At 51.2% G+C, this 18,507-nt stretch overlaps 1 pseudogene; it reads right to left on the bottom strand.

The window, feature by feature from the left end:
* Positions 1 to 16,184: 16,184 nt before the first annotated feature.
* Positions 16,185 to 18,445, bottom strand: LOC136541409 (L-type lectin-domain containing receptor kinase SIT2-like; annotated as a pseudogene).
* Positions 18,446 to 18,507: the final 62 nt, after the last annotated feature.

The raw sequence follows: 18,507 nt of genomic DNA, 5'->3' as shown, positions 1-18,507 counted from the left end.
TGCGTCCGGTCAGAAAGGATTCAGCGTCCGGTCGATCGAAGGATGACCAAGCTGTACTGACCGGACCCTGCCTGCGTCCGGTCATGGACCACCGGACGCGTCCGGTCGCGATTTCAGAGGATTTGGACCTCTCTGGAATCAACCGGACGCTGGGTGGTAGCGTCCGGTCGCTACCACCAGAGCGTCCGGTCAGTGGATCTCGCGCGACTTCAAGTCTTTTTTCGGTTTCCTTTTCTGTCGCGTTTGGGGATTATTTATCCAAGCCGTGTTCCTCATCTTTGACCTAACCAGCGCCGCCGCCTCCACGCGCCCAATCTCGCGCCCGCGCCGCCGTGCCCTAGCCCAAGCAGCCGCCAAGCAGCGCCGCCGTGACCTAGCTCAAGCCGCCGCCGCAGCCTAGCCGCGCGCCACCTGCTCCGGTCAGCTTGCGCCCGCGCCTCCGTGCGCCTGCCTAGCCGCGCCGTCGTGCCTTCGCCTCGCCACGCCTCCGCGCTCGGTCCCCGCTCGCCAGTCGCGCTCTAGCCGAGCCCGCAGCCGAGCCACCACGCCTGCCCCGCGCCACCACCAGCCCGTCGCAGCCAAGTGCCGCCGAGCTCCAGCCCTGCCTCGCCTCTGTAGCATCGTGCCCAAGCTCGCCGCTCCACCGTTGCCAAGGCTGCCTGTCTTCGCCAAGTGCTCTTGCCCTATCCTCCCATTGGCTGGTAAGGCAAATCTTGTGGTTCAATCTTGATCTCCAATTGTGACCTAGATCAAATTCTAAATACATTGATTCCCCATTGCATTCAGGGCGTTTGACCTAACCCTAGCCGGTTCCGAGATCCCCCACGTGACATCTTATCTATTCTTGGATCGCTGATCGTCAGGTAGAAAGCCACTCGATTCAAGTTCGCATCTAAAATTGCTTTCTCTATTAGGATTTCGCATCTATTAGATATATGGTATTTATTTGTATATCCATCTATTCTATCGTGCAGCGAGTCGGTTCCGTTGTGTTTCGTCTGGCAGTTGGCAGTCAACTCGGAGCCAAGCTCGCGAGTAAGGATCGAGGCCAAGCCTCGAAAGAGGCAGTTTGACAGTTGATCTTCATCAGCGGCAGTTCACCATCTTGTCAGCTCAGATGGCTTGCACCAAGAATGTTGGTGGTGGCCCAGGTGATGATGATCGGAGGCCCTCGCCTCGTCAGCCAGCTGGATCCAAGGGAAAGTCAACCAAGCAGCTGACGTCCAAGAAGCGGAAGTACCCTGACGCAGAGACAGCGAGAGCAGCAGCTGTTGCAGAGGCCGCAGAGCGTGCCGAGAGAGGTGGTACCCGCAGCGAAGTTGTCATTGCAGGACAGTCAGTTTCACCCGCAGCAAGGGCTGCGATTGAGGATGTTGAGCGTCTTCTCGGTAGTCCAGCTGGGACTGCCACGCTTGCAGGACGACGGGTTGCCATTGAGGAGGGTCCGTCAGCACAGCAGCAGCCCCCACCAACAGAGCCTCAGTCAGCCCAGGAGACTCAGGAGGGTCAGGAGACCGAGCCGGCACCTCAGCTACGCCGCTCGAGTCGTACCAGTGCTGCAGTTCCACCGAGGCTAGTTACACAGCGCAGGGGTTCACGCCCTCCGCCCAGACCACAGGGTCCGCCTCTAGTGGTTCACCTTGACTTGAGGGCCGCTACAGCCAGGCAGGTTCAGCAGCTGCGGTTTGTTGAGTTTGAGATCTGGTTTCCTTCGAGGAGGGATGAGAGAGCAGCTGAGGGGTTCTACACGCCACAACAGGAGGATTTCTACAATGCATATCTTAACAGTGGGGCAGTGTTCAGATCAAGAGGGTCTGTCAGATAGAGTCCATTGTGGCAGCAGCCGGAGAGAGCATTCGGCAATACTTGTCATATTTGCCAGGACTGTCAGATCTGATTGGACGGACGGGCATATATGTACCATCTTGGGTCCGTCAGTTTTATGCCTCGCTCTACATCGATCCTCATCACAGATACATTCACTTTGCTTTCAAAGGCAAAGACTACAGAGTGACTAGTGGCAGAGCCAGGGAGATACTGAGACTACAGGAGCAGCCTGTAAAGATGCATGAGGTTTGCTATGGACAGCAGGGGCCTCCCAGGCGTCCTCATGGAGGGCAGGTGCCCCCTACAGATTTAGTGTGGCATTGCTTCAAGGAGCCGTTTGGTGAGGGGTCGAGCAGGAACCCCAGTGACTTGACTCCTACAGCGAGGATACTAGAGGCCATCATCAGGAGGACACTACTTTCCAGGTTGGGATACAGGGAGGGTCTGACTCGCTTACAGCTCTGGCTTCTCAATGCCATCATGCAGATGACAGTATTTGACATCTGGGACCTCCTTCTTTCAGAGATGGAGGATACTATAGCTGAGGGATTCAAGGGTCGCAGGCAGCTTCCCTATGCTCACTGGATCACGTTCCTCATCCGCAGAGTTGTGATGGATAAGCCCCCTGGCATGATGGATGAGTATACAGGTGCCACCACAGAGTTCCCAGCTTACAACCTGTCACAGCGGATCAGACACGCTACTCCTCAGGCACCCAGTCAGCCTAGCCGTCGTCCCGACGTGCTAGAGTCCGCAGCTCAGCAGGATGAGATCATCAGAGGGATTGCAGCTACTGAGGAGGAGCTAGAGGCACAGCAGGAGGTGAGCGAGTACAGTGACAGCTCCGATGACGACTACCAGCCTATACCTCAGATGCCTCCACGCAGACACGATGCAGAGGCCGGTAGCTCCAGTTCTGCTCCACCTGCTCCACAGACAGACCCCGCTCTCATTGCTATTCTTGAGCGGATGCAGCAGGATCAGACACGACAGGCATAGGAGACAGCTGCTAACTTCGCACAGTTTCAGGCTCGTCAGGACGAGTTCCAGCGGCAGCAGCAGCTCCTTCAGCACCAGCAGTTACTTATGCAGCAGCAGCTCATGGGATTCATGCAGCATGTAGTGACAGCTATTGGGGTCCCACTGCCACAGCCTTCGCCCCAGCTTGCACAGCCTCCTACCACTTCGACGACTCCAGCAGTACAGCCCATCGGGCTTCAGAGTCAGGGACAGCCTCCAGTTCAGTTCACGTCACCTCCTGTACAGGTGTCCCAGTGGTTAGCTTCACCTGGTGTAGCCCCGCAGTTCACTCCATATCACACGGGTTTCTCACCAGAGCAGACTTCGTCGCTATTCGTGCCTGAGACGTCAGTCTCCAGGAGTCTTGGAGCATCCTTCAGCGAGTTGACCGGCATGCCTACTCCGCCTCACATGCATACTACCGGTCCGTCTACAGCAGCTCCAGCTATCATGACTACTCAGAGGCTCCCCTCGTCTGTCGCCTCGTCAGATCCCACGACAGACATACTTGCAGCATCACAGGCAGCACCAGCCCCAGCTCAGACCCAGACCGCTTCAGCGACACTTCCTGCTTCAGAGGGTCAGTCAGTTCAGAGCTCAGGGTCAGATGATGATGCCGCCCAGTTCCATCTTGCTCCACGTACTTCAGCGCCCGACTCGTCCGCTGCAGCCCCGCCGACCGACCCTTAGGTTTTGGTGTTTGACGCCAAAGGGGGAGAGGGTTTGAGTATGTAGACTTAGGGGGAGCGAGTTTTAGGGGGAGCTAGCTATCTAGTATTAGCTTATAATATACATTTGGAGTTTTATTTGTGTGATACACTATTACTTATGCATTCGTGTGTTTACTTTCATGCATACTATTATATATATGTGATAGTGCTATCTACGTGGTTGTGATATTTGACATATGTGATTTCTACTTTGCATTATCTATATGTCATATCACTTGTGTTATGCTCATTTGCGTTTGCTTCCGCGTTTATGCTTCGAAACAAATGAGCTTTGTTATTTGTACTCATGCTTAATTCATATCCTTTAAGTACATTGTGTTGGCTTGGGTCATATAAGCTTGACTAACTCTTTTGTTCTTATTGACAAAAGCTTATATGAACCAAGCCCGTCAAAAACCTCACTCCATAACATACTCGAGGTAGTATTGTCATCAATCACCAAAAAGGGGGAGATTGAAAGCATCTAGGCTCCTAGTTGGATTTCGGTGATTAATGTCAATACAAGATTACTATGACTAACGTGTGTTTTGCAGAGGCAATTAAGTTAGGTCATGGTAATGGAGATCGATTGGGCAATCGAGGTTGTCATGCCCCTACGATGGAAATCGTTTCGGTTTTCAAAGGATGGACGACAAGGTTAAGGATAACTAGTTCTAAGTGTCGATTGGAGTTGGAGAGACACTTAGAGTAGTTTAGGACTTTGTTTTTCCTTTGGCCGTACTATGAAGGGGGGTATGAACGGGTAGCTTGACCTAGTTGAGTCTAGTGAGTTAGGTGTGGTGCACACTTGTTAAAACTAGCTCTAGGTAGCTCCTTTGAATGCCTAAGATCCTATGGAGCAAACTTCATTCACATATGTTCGAAAGTTGGAAGTGAATGGAGGGTCAAACACTGACCGGACGCTGGCTCCGGTCCAACCGGACGCTGGCCGCAGGGTCCGGTCAGTTCATTTGACCGTGAAGAACAAGTCTGGTGTGACCGGACGCTGGAGGGTCGTGTGACCGGACGCTGAGGGCTAGCGTCCGGTCGACTCCAGTAAGGGTCCAGACTTGGGAAAGAGTGACCGGACGCGTCCGGTCAGTGCTGACCGGACCCTGAGGGTTCAGCGTCCGGTCGAGTCCAGTAAGGTTCCAGTAAGGGTTTTATGCGACCGGACGCGTCCGGTCAGTGCTGACCGGACCCTGCCAGCGTCCGGTCAACTCGTTACTACTGGTTCGTGGGTTGAACTGACCGGAGCGTCCGGTCATCACGACCGGAGCGTCCGGTCATCCCGCAGAAGCTCATAACGGTTCGTTTTTCAGGCTGGCTTATAAATAGAAGCTCCACTCGTGAGTGGAGTTACTTTTGCTCATTCCAACAGCTGAGAAACACGTTTGTGAGTGCCAAGAAGAGCAAGGTCCTAGTGAGGTGTTTGTGATTTGAGAATCCAAGAGAGTAGCCTCACTAGCAAATCAAGAGTAGCAAAGTGTGCATCCATCTTCTCATTAGGCTTCGCGTGGTCAAGTGAGAGTTCGTGCTTGTTACTCTTGGTGATCGCCATCACCTAGACGGCTTGGTGGTGATTGGGAGTTTGGTGTTCACCCGGCGGAGCTTGTGGGTGACTCAACTCAAGTTGTGAGCGACTTTGGGTGATTCGCCGCGACGGAGTGTCGAAGAATCAACCCGTAGAGAGCACTTGATCCTTGCGCGGATCAAGGGGGAGCTACACCCTTGCGCGGGTGCTCCAACGAGGACTAGTGGGGAGTGGCGACTCTCCGATACCTCGGCAAAACATCGCCGCGTTCCTCTCTCTCCCTATTTACTTTGAGCACTTACTTTGAGTATTTACTTTGAGCAATTCAATACTTGTTTTACATCCATAGAATTGCTTGCTAGAGTAAGGTTTGAACATAGGGTGTGAGTTCGTTGTGCATTAGTTTGATAGAAACACTTTTCTAGGCACAAGGGGTTAATTGGGCTATCCGTAGGATTTGATTATTGCAAGAGAATTTCGAATTAGCCCAATTCACCCCCCCTCTTGGGCATCTTGATCCTTTCAGGGCCTTCGCCGCACGATACGGCGGAGACTTCTGCCCAGGGGGCGCGGCAAGCTGCCCAGCCTGGGCTTTTTATGAGTAAGTCTGTTTGGTGCACATTTTTGTGTCTATTGTCTTCGCCCGGTTCATTTGTTTTCGTATTGTACCAAGTGCTAATGCTGCGTACTTATTGCTTTGTAGGTGATGTCATGGCTGGACTCCTCACCCCGGAGGAGCGAGCGGCCGTTGCCGGCGTTAGGTTTGGTCCGGGGCAGCCGGGGCTGATGGCGCCGGGTCCGAGTGAGTATAGAATGTTTTTATCTTGCTCGTCATTTGGCCTGTTGTTATTTCCTATTTCTGATCCGCCCTCTAACCTGGGCTGTTGTTGTTTTTTTACGCAGGTTCCTCCGACACTTCTATCTCAGGTTGGGAAGAGTGCTATCTTGGTGTTCTTGGAGACGTTGGAGGTGGTGTTTGGCTGTTGGTGTGTTTATCGTGAGATTTGCTTTTCTCACCTTATTGTTTTGTGTTTGTTTGTTCTTTGAACAGATCGCTTCAAACAGCGTCTGAGGGACATGGATTTCTTCCAACTCCTCCGTGTTCATCTAGAACACCAGAGCCTGGTGCGTCTTCGGCGGTTTGCCCCCCCTTTTTTTGTATGTTTGCCTTTAGACTTGTTTTTTATTCTGTTGTTGATCGCCTCGGTCTTCTTCTTTCTGGTCACAGGGGTATCACACGGCCGTTGTTATGGAGGAGCGCTGCACTCGCGAGGTCTTCGATTGAGATACTGCGATTGAAGCGCTCAAGGCGGAGATCGAGCGGCTGGAAGGGGAAAAGGGGGTCTGTCTGTCCAACTCCCTTGCGTCTCTCCGCCTTTCTCTAGCGGAGAAGGAATGAGAAAAAGATGGTTTGAGGGCCGATCTCGCCAAGGCCCGAGATGCAGAAGTTTTGTCCGCCGAGCAGGCCCGTAGGGCGAACGAGCTGGCCGAGGGTCTCCGGCGAGAGCTTGCTTCTGAGAAGGAATCTGCAGCTGCGGTGGGGGAGCAGCTATCTTTGACGACGAGGCGTTTGGACTCGGTCAAGGGGGTCCTTGCTGCAACCGTTGGCCACTACCGGGCCACCGTCGCCGAGCTTGGAGGTGAAACCTCCGCTTCTCCGGAGGAAGACATCGTGTACGCCCTCGCCTCCTGGCTAAAGCATCACCTTGCGAAGCTCCCCGGTCTGATCAATGGCTGCACGGACTACGGGGCGCTGGCGGGAGTAGCGAATTACGCCAAGCTTTTGGCGCGCGGCGGGTGTACGCATACCAAAAGTATTCCGGAGGGAGCGCTGCCTGGTCCGGAGGAGCTCGGTGAGACTTCTCTTGGTTTGCGAAAAACCTTGAGAAATTTCATTGGGCGCTTTTGGGCTCCATTTGGGAGATCTGCTGCTCGGAAACTGGCGGAGGAAAAGAGGGCGAAGGTATTTATAGTCTTTGTAGTCGCCCCTTTTTTTTGTTATTTTGCGAAGCTGCGAAGGCTTTTGTTGCTTGTGCCCCTGATACTTTAGCCTGTGCTGCAGGATGCGTAGAAGAGTCTTGCGGGCAGGCCTCCGTCAGTTCCGCGCTCGGCGACCGCGGTCGGTACCTCCGCCGCTGCTGGCGCCCCTGTGGGATCTACGATCGGCGGTGGTAGTGGTCGGAGACCGCAGGCGCCGTGCCCGCCCACAGCTGATGCGGGCTCCGTTCCAGGGACTTCTGCTGCGGCCGATGCGCCGGAGGTCTAGGCTCTCTGTAGCACTTAGTTGTTTTAGCGTGTATATTGTAGTCCAGTTGGACTTTTGTGAATAAAGTTCATTTTGTTCTGAATGGTTTTGTGGGAAATTTTGACCTTGCGCAGGTTCCGAATCGGGAGCCTGCGCAGGATGTTGCGCCTTTGACTCTCTACAACGACGGTATTTATGTGAGCGGAGAGCTTTGGGAGTATTGGCGTTCGGCCTTTCCTCGCAGCAGTGCGCGCGATGCGTTTGAGTCAGTTAAGTTTGACATAGACGACGAGCGCGCTGGGTTTACTCGCGCGCTTGCTTGGCGCGGGCCTCCGCCACAATAGTTAGGATTTTATTGTAAGTTTGTGTCCTGTAAGAATGCTACTTGTCGTTTTATGGAATACAAAACATGTTCACTTTCTTGATTGTTTGTGCGGGGGCTTCAGTCCGTTTTTCTAGTTTACATATCTCGTCTAGTCTCGAGTTTGCACACCGTTGTTCCTTGCTTGAGCGAACATGCGTGATACAGAGGTGGTGGCCAGGACCTCCGCCCCATGTTTTCTCCTTCTCTGTGCTTGCTTGACGGCCGGGGCTGAAGTGTTGGGGGTTTCTTGGCCGGCGGAGGCGTACTTGAAGTTCGCCTGGCGAGGCTTTCTGAATCGGTGTTTGACCCGATGGGTGGTTTGGCGCAGCTTGTGCAGACGACGGAGACTTTTGGTATTTCTTTGGCAGAGTGTTTTAGCTGTCTGGTGGTATGGGTCTCCGACGCTGCACTCCCGTGGGACATGGTTGATTTTTTGAGATGGCAGGTTAGGTCTCCGGCGCCAGGGGGATGTTACGAGATTTCGTGCGATATCCCCCTTCTTCCGTAGGCCTTTGCTGTTCATCACCGTGCCGTAGGTTCTATCTCTTTTCCCACTGCCTCCGACTGTCTACTGTTGCCTCCGATTTTACGAGTTTTCGTACAATATCTACGCCCGACTTGGATATCTAAGGAGACCCCTGCCTCCATGGCTGTTGCTGTGGCTTTTGCTTGTGCTCTTCCTTCCCCCTTGCGCCCTTGCGCCCTATGCTGACTAAGTTTTTAGGGACATGGGGGGAATCCATTTTTATAGTGGGGTGGTGGCTTCTGGGTGTTAACATTTTGGTACATTGTTAGTTGGAACGTATCTTGGCTTTAATAGCCTGTATCTTGCTTGAATTATTCGTTTCTGTCGAGATCTTTTAAAGTAAAGAGGCCTGGCGCCATAGTGGTGGCAGTGTTTTGTTTGACGTTCTCTGTTTTTGGTGTTTTCGATGGCGGGGACCTTCTTCCTGGTTCCTGCGCCATAAATTTGTTGCCCCTGATGGTAGGGGTGTTTTTTGTTAAGGTCGGATGCCTGTTTGGCCAAGTATTTTTTTTGACCTTGCTGCCTGAATTTGTTCAAGTCTTCGTCAAGGGTCGGAGGCCTGTTCGGCTGTTTTTTCTGCCTTGATGCCTGACTTTGGACAGGTCTTCGTCAAGGGTCGGAGGCCTATTCGGCTGTTTTTTTCTGCCTTGATGCCTGACTTTGGACAGGTCTTCGTCAAGGGTCGGAGGCCTGTTCGGATGTTTTTTCTGCCTTGATGCCTGACTTTGGACATGTCTTCGTCAAGGGTCGAAGGCCTGTTCGGCTGTTTTTTCTGCCTTGATGCCTGACTTTGGACAGGTCTTCGTCAAGGGTCGGACGCCTGTTCGGCTGTTTTTTTCTGCCTTGATGTCTGACTTTTGACAGGTCTTTGTCAAGGTTGAAGGCCTGTTTCGCCATAGAGGTCGTTTCAAATTGCCCATGCCTATGGCTGGCGCTTTGAAAGGACCTGTGCTTTTTGTTCACCGAATGTTGCGGCGCCAGAGCTGGCCGCTTTCGGTTTTGGGTTATTCGAGCGTTCCTTTGGGGAATTACCTCTTTATACTTGCAGAGGATTTTTACATTGAGCCTGCCTCGTTAAAAACCTCACCTCCGCTTGGAGTTCCCCTGTGAGGAAAAGAGTGCAGGCTCTTTTACAATTTTTTTGATTAAAGTAAAAGAACTTAAAGGTAAATGAACGGAGGGGCCTCCGCTTATTATTTGCGGAGGTTGCCATTTGGTACATTGCCTAGATGTAGTATCTGCGGAGGCTGTCGATATTCTAGGTGTGGGTTGTCGTGACACCTTCGCTGTCGGTCAAGTGGAAAGAGCCAGGTCGGCCTGCTGCCGTTGCTGTGTATGGGCCTTCCCATTTCGGTTGCAACTTGCCGACAAGTTGTGCGTTGGGTTTTCTTCTGAGTACGAGGTCTCCGTGTTTAATGTCTTTCCTTACTACCTGGGAGTCTCTCCACTTTGTGGTTTGGGACTGGTATTTTGCAATGTTTTTGACTGCTTCCAGTCTTGTTGCTTCTATTGTTTCTTTTGCATATTCTTCATCTTGCAACATCAGTTGACTCGTTGTGCGGAGGCTTTCATGCTTGATTTCTTCCGACATCATGGCCTCTTCTCCATAAAGCAGTTTGAATGGTGTGAATCTTGTTGTTCTTGAGACAGTTGTATTGTGTGACCAGATCACTCTGGGCAATTCATCTATCCATTTTCCTTTGCGTAGGCCCAACAATGTTTTTGATATTGCTGAAAACACTATTCTGTTTGCTCTTTCCACAGCACCATTGGACTCTGGGTGGTATACTAAGGCAAAGGTTAGTTTTGTCCCAATGCTTTTGCAGAATTCTTTGAAGTTCTCTGAATCGAATTGCTTTCCATTGTCTACTGTCAGAATTCTCGGTACACCGAATCTGCAAATGATGTTTTGCCAGAAGAATTTTCGGACGGTTTCTGAGGTTATCTTCGCCAGCGGCTTTGCTTCTATCCATCTTGTAAAATATTCTACTGCCACTATTGTGAATCTGTTTCCTCCTTGGGATGGTGGTAATGGTCCGACCAGGTCCATACCCCATCTTTGTAGCGGCCATGTCGGAGGTATAAGCTGGGTCTTCGACGATAGTTTTGACTGCCCTGGAGAGAATGTTTGGCATGCTTGGCATGTTCTGACTGTCTGCTCTGCGTCTTGTATGTGTGTTGGCCAATAGAAGCCTTGCCTTATTGCCTTTGCTGATAATGCTCAAGAGCAAATGTGCGACCCGCAAATTCCTGAGTGTATTTCTTGAAGCAACTCTATGCCTTCGCTCTGCGATATGCATGAGAGGCTGGACTACTCCTTTCTTGTACAATACACCATCTATGATTGTGTAATTTCTTGCCCTTGCCTGTATTCTTGCTGCTTTTGCTTCATCTTCTTCGGCGGTTTTGCCTTCTAAGAATTCTGTTATCGCCTTTCTCCAATCTTCATTTTGCATGTGTAGTATGGGCTTAGGTGTCTTTGATGTCTCCGCAGTAGCCGAAGACTTCAGGATCTGGTAAAAAGTGTTTGGTGGCAGTGGCAGGTTGTTTGCCGCCGCTTTAGCTAGTTCATCTGCCTCTGCGTTTTCTGATCTTGGGATGTGCTTCAGGGTGAACCCTTTGAATCTCTGCTCCAAATTTCTGACAACGGATAGGTATTTGATGAGTTCTGGCTCTCTTGTTATGTATTCTTTCTCTACTTGGCTAGTAACCACTTGAGAATCTGTTTTGACTGTTAATGTTTTGGCCCCTAGGGCCTTTGCTTTACTAAGCGCTAGGATCAGGCCTTCATATTCTGCTATGTTGTTTGTTGATTTGAACTCTAGCCTTGCTGCATATTTCAGTCTGACGCCGGAGGGTGCCGTTAGGACGGCGGAGGCTCCTGCTCCGGCTTGGCCCCAGGCTCCATCCGTGAATGCTATCCAGCCTTGAGTGGTTGGTTGTACTTTGGGTGCTGTCGGAGGTGTCCAATGTGCTACAAAATCGGCTAGTGCTTGTGATTTGATTGCTGTTCTAGGGACATAGGAGATACCGAACTGTGATAGCTCTGTAGCCCATTTGCCTATTCTGTCGGAGGCTTCTTTGTTTCTAAGCAAGTCTTGCAGTGGCAGCGATGTTGGAACTGAGATTTCGTGGGCTTGGAAATAGTGCTTTAGCTTTCTTGATGCCGTCAGTACTGCGTATGCAATTTTTTCTACCTCAGTGTAGTTTAGCTTGGCTCCGGACAATGCTTTTGAGATGAAATAAACTGGCTTTTGAGTTTTGCCTGATTCCTTTTCTTGCTCGTGGACTAAGACTGCGCTGACTGCATGGTCGGAGGCTGCCACATACAGCAATAGATGACTGTCTGATTTTGGGACGGAGACTACCAGTGAGTTTGCCAGATGCTCTTTCAAGTTATGAAATGCCTCCGACTGCTTGAACCCCCACTCGAAGTTGTCTCCGCCTCTCAGGGCTTGGAAGAAGGGTAGGCTGCATTCTGCTGCCTTTGAGATGAATCTGTTGAGCGCTGCTATTCTTCCTGTGAGCTTTTGCACTTCTTTCTTGTTTTTGGGTTCTGCCATTGTCATTATTGCTCTAGTTTTGTCTAGGTTCGCTTTGATGCCTTCGCTACTTATGATGTATCCGAGCATCTTCCCTTTTGTAACTCCAAATATACATTTTTCTGGGTTGAGGCGGAGGCCAGCTGCCCTTAGGTTGGCGAAGGTCTCCTGTAAGTCGGAGACATGATCATCCTTGTTCTTGCTCATGACCACTATGTCATCGACGTAGGCTATGATGTTTCTATCAAGCTGTGAGCCCAAAACCTCCTTTGTCATTCTGGCAAAGGTTGCTCTGGCATTTTTGAGGCCCTCCGGCATTCTGGTGTAGCAGTATGTCCCGAATGGAGTGGTGAAACTTGTCTTGTCTTCGTCTTCTTTTTTCATCCAGATTTGGTGATACCCAGAGAAACAGTTGAGGAGAGAAAACCTCTGACATCTGGCTGCCTTGTCGACGGAGGCATCTATTCTTGGTAAGGGGAAAGAGTCTTTTTTGCAAGCTTTGTTCAGATCTGTGAAGTCTATGCACATTCTCATTTTGCCGTTCTTCTTTGGTACCAGTACTATGTTTGCTAGCCATTCTGAATACTTGACATCCCTGATGACTTTTGCATCTAGCAATCTTTGCACCTCCGCCTTTGCTGCCAGGATTCTGTCCTCTGACATTTTTCTTTGCTTCTGCTTTTTTGGCCTCATGTTTTCATTGATATCCAGTTCATGTTGTATGATGTCCCTGCTGACTCCCTGGAGGTCGGAGGTTGACCAGGCGAAGATGTCTTTGTTTTTTACTAGAGTTTCCATGAGCTCTTGCTCCTCTGCTTTGCTCAACTCTGAGCTGATTGTTACTTTTCTGTCTGGTAACTCCTTTTCTAGAGGGATCAGCTTTGTTTCTTCTTGATCTACCATATCTGTTTTTCCTCTGGGCATATCCGGAGGCTCTAGTTCTTTGTCTGCCGACTCGATTGCATTGATGTTTCTTTGGGCTCTGTAGATTGCTTTTTCTATGTTTCTTGCTTCTTTCTGGCTGCCTTGGACTGTGATAATACCATGGAGTGCTGGTATTTTCATGCACAGGTAGGCCATATGCAGGGCTGCGTTGAATTTAGTTGTGAATCCTCTGCCCAAGATGGCATTGTATGGGTAATACAGATCGACGACGTCGAAGGTTTTGTATTCGGTTCTAGCATTTGCTTGGGTTCCAAACGACACTGGTAGTGATATCTTTCCTAGTGCTTGTATCTGCTTGTCTCCGAATCCTATCAAAGGGGATTCGGAGGGCTGTAGTTGATTCCTGCTGAACTTCATTTGGTCAAATGTATTTGCAAAGATGATGTCTGCTGAGCTGCCAGTGTCAATCAACACTCTGCTTATCTCCCATGCTGCTATGTTTGTTTTGATTACCATTGCGTCTGTGTGAGGGTAGCTTTCTAGCTGGAGATCTTCTTCTATGAAGGTGATTGGGACTCTGGACCAATCTGTGTATTTTGCTGGGCCCTGGACTGCTACGTTGTTTACCAGACGGAGGTGATTCTTTTTCTGCTTTTTCGTTTGAAACTCCATTGATGATCCTCCGGCGATTGGCAGTATCATGCCTATTGTTGGCAGTGCTCCATGAGGGTTGACTTGGTTTTCTAGGTTTGGCTCATTTTTTGGTGTTGGTGGTTGGTTGTGGGGTGGTGGCGGAGGCAGTTGCTGCATTTGCTGCTGTTGCGGCATATACTCGAACCTGCTTTGGTTTTGTGGCGGTTGGTTTGTTTCAAGGTAGGTTATGTGGGGAGTTTTTCGGTTTATGTAGGTCAGGCTTGCCTCAGACCTATAGTTGCCCGCTGGAGGCTGCTGCGAGGGCGCTGACCGTCATGCTGGTAGGAATTCTGGGTAATAGGCGGATGCCAGTGTGGAGGGATGTATTTGGTTTGCGTTTAGTGCTGGGTACATCGGGTAGTACTGCTGGTGGCCAGTTGTGTAGGTGTTGTTGACCTCTCTTGCGTTCTGCTGTGCCGGAGGTTGGGCGGTCTGCTTGTTCTTCATTCTTTCCTGTGTCTCCTTTGTTTCCGGACAATCTTTGGTGCTGTGTCCTGCGCTTTTGTTGTGGAAAACGCAATATGGCATGCGTTGTTTCTGGTTGTCGTTTTTGTTCTAGTTTTTGCCTTGATAACCTTGCCTACCTTGGTTCCTGGTCTGGGCCCCCGGCCCTGCTGGCCCTGCCAGTTGCCCTTGTTCAGGGTGAGGTTGACCCTCCATGCTGAGCACCTGCCCCTGGCCTGGTTTCTGATTTGATGCGTTCTGGTTCGTATAGCTCTTCTGTGAGTTTTTGCTGTTGTTTTGCTGTCTGTTTTGACCCTGCTCCTCCAGCCTTTTCCGGAGGTCATTGTCTGATTTGCAGTACTTTTCGAACTCGTCGTACAACTGCTGTATGGGAGTTGGTTTCTTTCTTGCTAGGTGTGCTGCGAATGGCCCGATTCGGAGCCCTTTGATCGCTGCTTCAATGGCGATCTCTTCTGGGACGTCTGGTGCCTTCGCCTTTAGTTGCACGAATTTTCGGAAGTAGTCGTGTAGTGTCTCTCCTTGCATTTGTTTACACTGGAACAGATCTGTGGATGTCAGTGACTATGCTGCTAGCCCCTTGAAGTTTGCCAATATCTTGTCCCGGAGATTTTCCCAAGAATAGACTGTGCTTGGTTTGAGCATGGAATACCAAGCCAACGCGTCACCTTCGGCAGCAATAACAAATGACTTTGCCAAGACGGCGTCGTCTCCGCCGGCGGAGGCTACTGCTGCCTCGTAACTCATGATGAACTGATGGGGGTCTGTCTTTCTGTTGAACTTTGGTAGTGTGATTGGCTTGTACGCCGTTGGCCATGGCGATTGTTGTATGCCTTCAGAGAGTGGGGACTTGGGGTCGATAGGCCTCCGCATCGCCTGAGACGGCATCGTGGTTGGGCTGATCACTGGCGGAGGCATGGTTGCGGTTGGTGTTGCTGCGGAGGCTGGGATCGCGGAGGTTGATGCTGGTACTGCATGCTGCATACTTAGCATCTCAGCATGTAGGACTGCCAACTGCTGCCTTATTTCTGCTGCTTATGCTGACGCTTGAGTAGCTTGCTGATTAGCTGAGAATGCTGCTGCCATTCTTCCCTCTCTTGTTGCGCTCTTTGCAACTGTGCTTGCAGCTGTTGCAGTTCTTGCTCGAGTGTTGTACCTGAGTTTGGTTGGGCCTCCGGCTCTTGGATCTCTTGATGTTGGGGTTCCAGTTGTTGACCCTGGGATCTGCTCTGGTGCCATCCTCCGCTGGCGAGGTTGCGTAGGTGCTACGAGTGGTGTGCCTAGGCCTTTCTCTCTGACTCGTGGTCGTTGCTGCTCTGGTGGTGGTTTTTCTTTTCCCTGCCATCGTGGGTTTGTCTCGGCCAAACCACGGTGGACGCCAATGTTGAAACTAGCGGTTTCAGACAACGTGGGGGAGACTGAGGCCTTCGCCCGTCAGACGGTGCCCTCGGGCGGAGGCTCGGGATAGACACGACAGGAGGGCGTGTAGGGAGCTGGCACGGAAAGCTAGGGTTTCATTGATTCATTCACCAACCATCTGCACGGTTACAAGTGTTCCCTATTTATAGGGTTCAACTACTTCATGACATAATTTATTACAATGCCCCTCAACTGCTACAGTACATTCCTAGAATATTCCGCCGCTAGCCTCTTGTTTGCGGGGCAATCCTGCCATACCGTCTTCAAGTAACGGGCCTCCATGAGCGGCCGGCCCACCATGCCTCGGTCTTCGGCCCACCATGCCTCCATCTTCAGGGGCGCGCCGTTGCCTCGGCGGGTCTCCGCCGGTCCGGTCGGAGACATCACCCGCGAGTCTCCGCCCGGCCGCGCGGGGGCCATGGTTCCCGACGCTGGCCCCCGTCTTCACGGGCGCGCCGTCGCCTTGGCGGGTCTCCGCCGGTCCGGTCGGAGACATCATCCGTAGGTCTCCGCCCGGCCGCGCGGGGGCCATGCTGGCGCGTTTGCGCGGACCACGGGCGCCTGCGCTTGAGTACCTGCACACACTTAGGCAAGATTGTTTGTTTGATTAGTTCAGAGGTAGGGCGGCCTCCGTCCTTATTGCCGGAGACGCCCGTAAGCCGAAGCGGGGCGGCGTCCGCCTGGGCGGTCGGAGATGTATGTGCCTGGCCCGGGCGGAATCCGCGACGAGGGCGCTGAACCTCGTGCAGCGCCCTTCGAGCATAGCCAGGAAAGTTCCTTTAGTCAGCGCCAGGTCTCCGCCCTAAGACGGTCGAAGACGCCTTGGCAACACCTCGCTGTCGGAGGCCTTCGCCACCCGCCGAAGCCGTGTTACAACAACATGGATGCAACAGTGCGTCTTGTAATGGTACAGCTACCTGGACAAAATGTTGGGAGTGTACTCTAGCAGTTTAACCACACTGGTAGCTGAAAGAAGGGAGGAATCATTGACATTGGCATTCATAAAGACAGTACAGAGTACAGGTATATATGAAGCAAGCCATTCTACACTCTTCCAAATAACTTATCCTACTCCATGACAAGCACATCATACATTATTTTATCGATGATTTCATCTCCCTCCTGAGAGACTGCTTATACTGGTCTGGACTGAGGTATACTGGAGATCGTATTCACCAGAGGCAATTTCATTGTTGTGCAGCTCACTCATGCTCCTGATGTTCAGATAAGCATCTGGCATCTCCGGGAATGGAGTGTCACCACATAAATACTGCATGACAAGCCTCATGCTTGGCCTGTTGACTGGGGATGGGTGTGAGCAAAGAAGCCCAAGCTTCAGCACCAGCTCTGCCTCCTCCATCACATATTCTTCTCCCAACCTAGGATCCATCATGCAAACAATCAGATCGCGCTGCCAAAACTTCAGCACGAAATCCACCAGGAGTTGAGGTTCACCATGGGAATTCATCCCGACCGGTCGCCTACCACAGGCAACCTCCAGGATGAACGCGCTGAACGCGAACACATCAGTTGCTTTTGTGGCCTTTCCAAGCCTTGCTAATTCGGGTGATATGTAGCCCCTAGTTCCTGCAACACATGTTGTATGTGCCTCAACTCCATGGTCGTGCAACCTAGCTAGGCCAAAGTCACCTAGTCGTCCGTTCATCTCACCATCAAGAAGCACTGTTGCTTGCCTTGACATCCCGGTGTATGACAACCTGCTCCCATTCCTCATGCAGGTAAAAGAGCCCTGATGCCACACCCTTGATGATCTCGAACCTAAGAGCCCAACCCAAGGAAGGCTTCTCCGGGTCGAGGTTGTACAAGTGCTTATCAAGGCTACCATTTGGCATGTACTCGTAGACCAGCAACAATTCACCTTTGCGACGGCAATACCCAAGTAACTGCACAAGGTTACGATGCCGAAGGCGGCCCATACTTACAACCTCTGCAACAAACTCTTTCATCCCTTGCTTGGAGTCGTGGGACATGACCTTCACTGCAACCTCCTGCTTTGATAATTGAAGCAGTCCTTTGTATACCTTCCCAAATCCCCCTGTCCCAAGCAACTGCTTGTCCTTAAAGCCATCTGTTGCATGGAATAGGTCCTTGTATGAGAACCGGTGGGGTCCGAACTCGAGCTCCCAGTCCTCACGGATCTCCCGGTACCTGTAGCATCTTCTCACAACTAGGATGATGGGCACAAGCAGTATTAGGGTCCCAGCTGAACCAAGAAAAAACAAGATAGGAAAAGCAACTTTAAAAGACTGAGACGCAGACGGAAACAGGAACGGCCGACGTCTGGAGGTAACAGGTTGGGTTGTATTTACTCTCGGCAACTTGGAGTAGTCAAGTGATGCAGGTTCTCCGTTCATCTTGAAGCTGCAGCCGAGAATGAAACCACTATAACTATCCCAGGACGATGATGAGAAGCCGACATACATGTAATCTAGCAGCACTTGCGAAAGATCAATAGTGTGAGATAGCAAAGAGTGCTTGGGCTTTGGTTCTGGGATAGGAGCCAGACTGACGTTGAGTTGCATAAGCCTTTGGTCATAATCTATCCATACTTGCATCTCCTTGCCACTGGACAGCCGCAGTGGGTGCAAATCAGAGAATGTATCATCCGTGTAGTAGCCTGCTGGAGAGGATACTGAAGAATTCAAGCTGTTAATGTTGATGCCAACATGGTTGTCATCTATGTCACCAAACTCTCTGTTGTATCTGATATCTAGCTCAATGGAGACCAGGTGATTTGACAATTTGCCATTGTTGTTGGGGTCAAGAAGACCGAAGGAGCCATAACTGGTTACATTGGTGAAGCTGGTGTTTGGGGCGATGACAAAGGTAATTCCGTCGTCTGTACTACTGTATCTGTATAGGCTGTTTGGCGATTCGTCACAATCGGAAGGAAGTATAGAGAAGGCGAAGGTGGCGGAGAAGGAGAAGATAGAGCTGTCGGTGAGGTTACGCATCTGGAACGGAGATGGATAGAAAGCATGGCTCTTGGGTTGGACTATACCGGCGTTGGTGGTGCCGAGGCTGAGGATACCATTTTTCAGCATTACAGCCGAACCTTGGAGGTCCCAGCCGGAAGAATCACTGAATCCATTGAGCACGAACTCCTCGTCGGCGATGGTGGCGAGGACAAGTGGGAGCAGGAACGGAATGGCAAAGGCCAAGCTCTTGGAGAACATCATTGGACTTTGGAAAGCAGCAGCAGAGTACTGCAGCGTACTCTGCAAATATGCTAACCTAGCTTTATTTATGCAGGCGGAAT

The sequence above is a fragment of the Miscanthus floridulus genome, chromosome 3 (assembly GCF_019320115.1).
Source record: "Miscanthus floridulus cultivar M001 chromosome 3, ASM1932011v1, whole genome shotgun sequence".
In the NCBI taxonomy this organism is placed as follows: domain Eukaryota; kingdom Viridiplantae; phylum Streptophyta; class Magnoliopsida; order Poales; family Poaceae; genus Miscanthus; species Miscanthus floridulus.
Note: the sequence above shows the minus strand (reverse complement) of the source record. Positions and strands in the feature narration are given on the sequence as shown.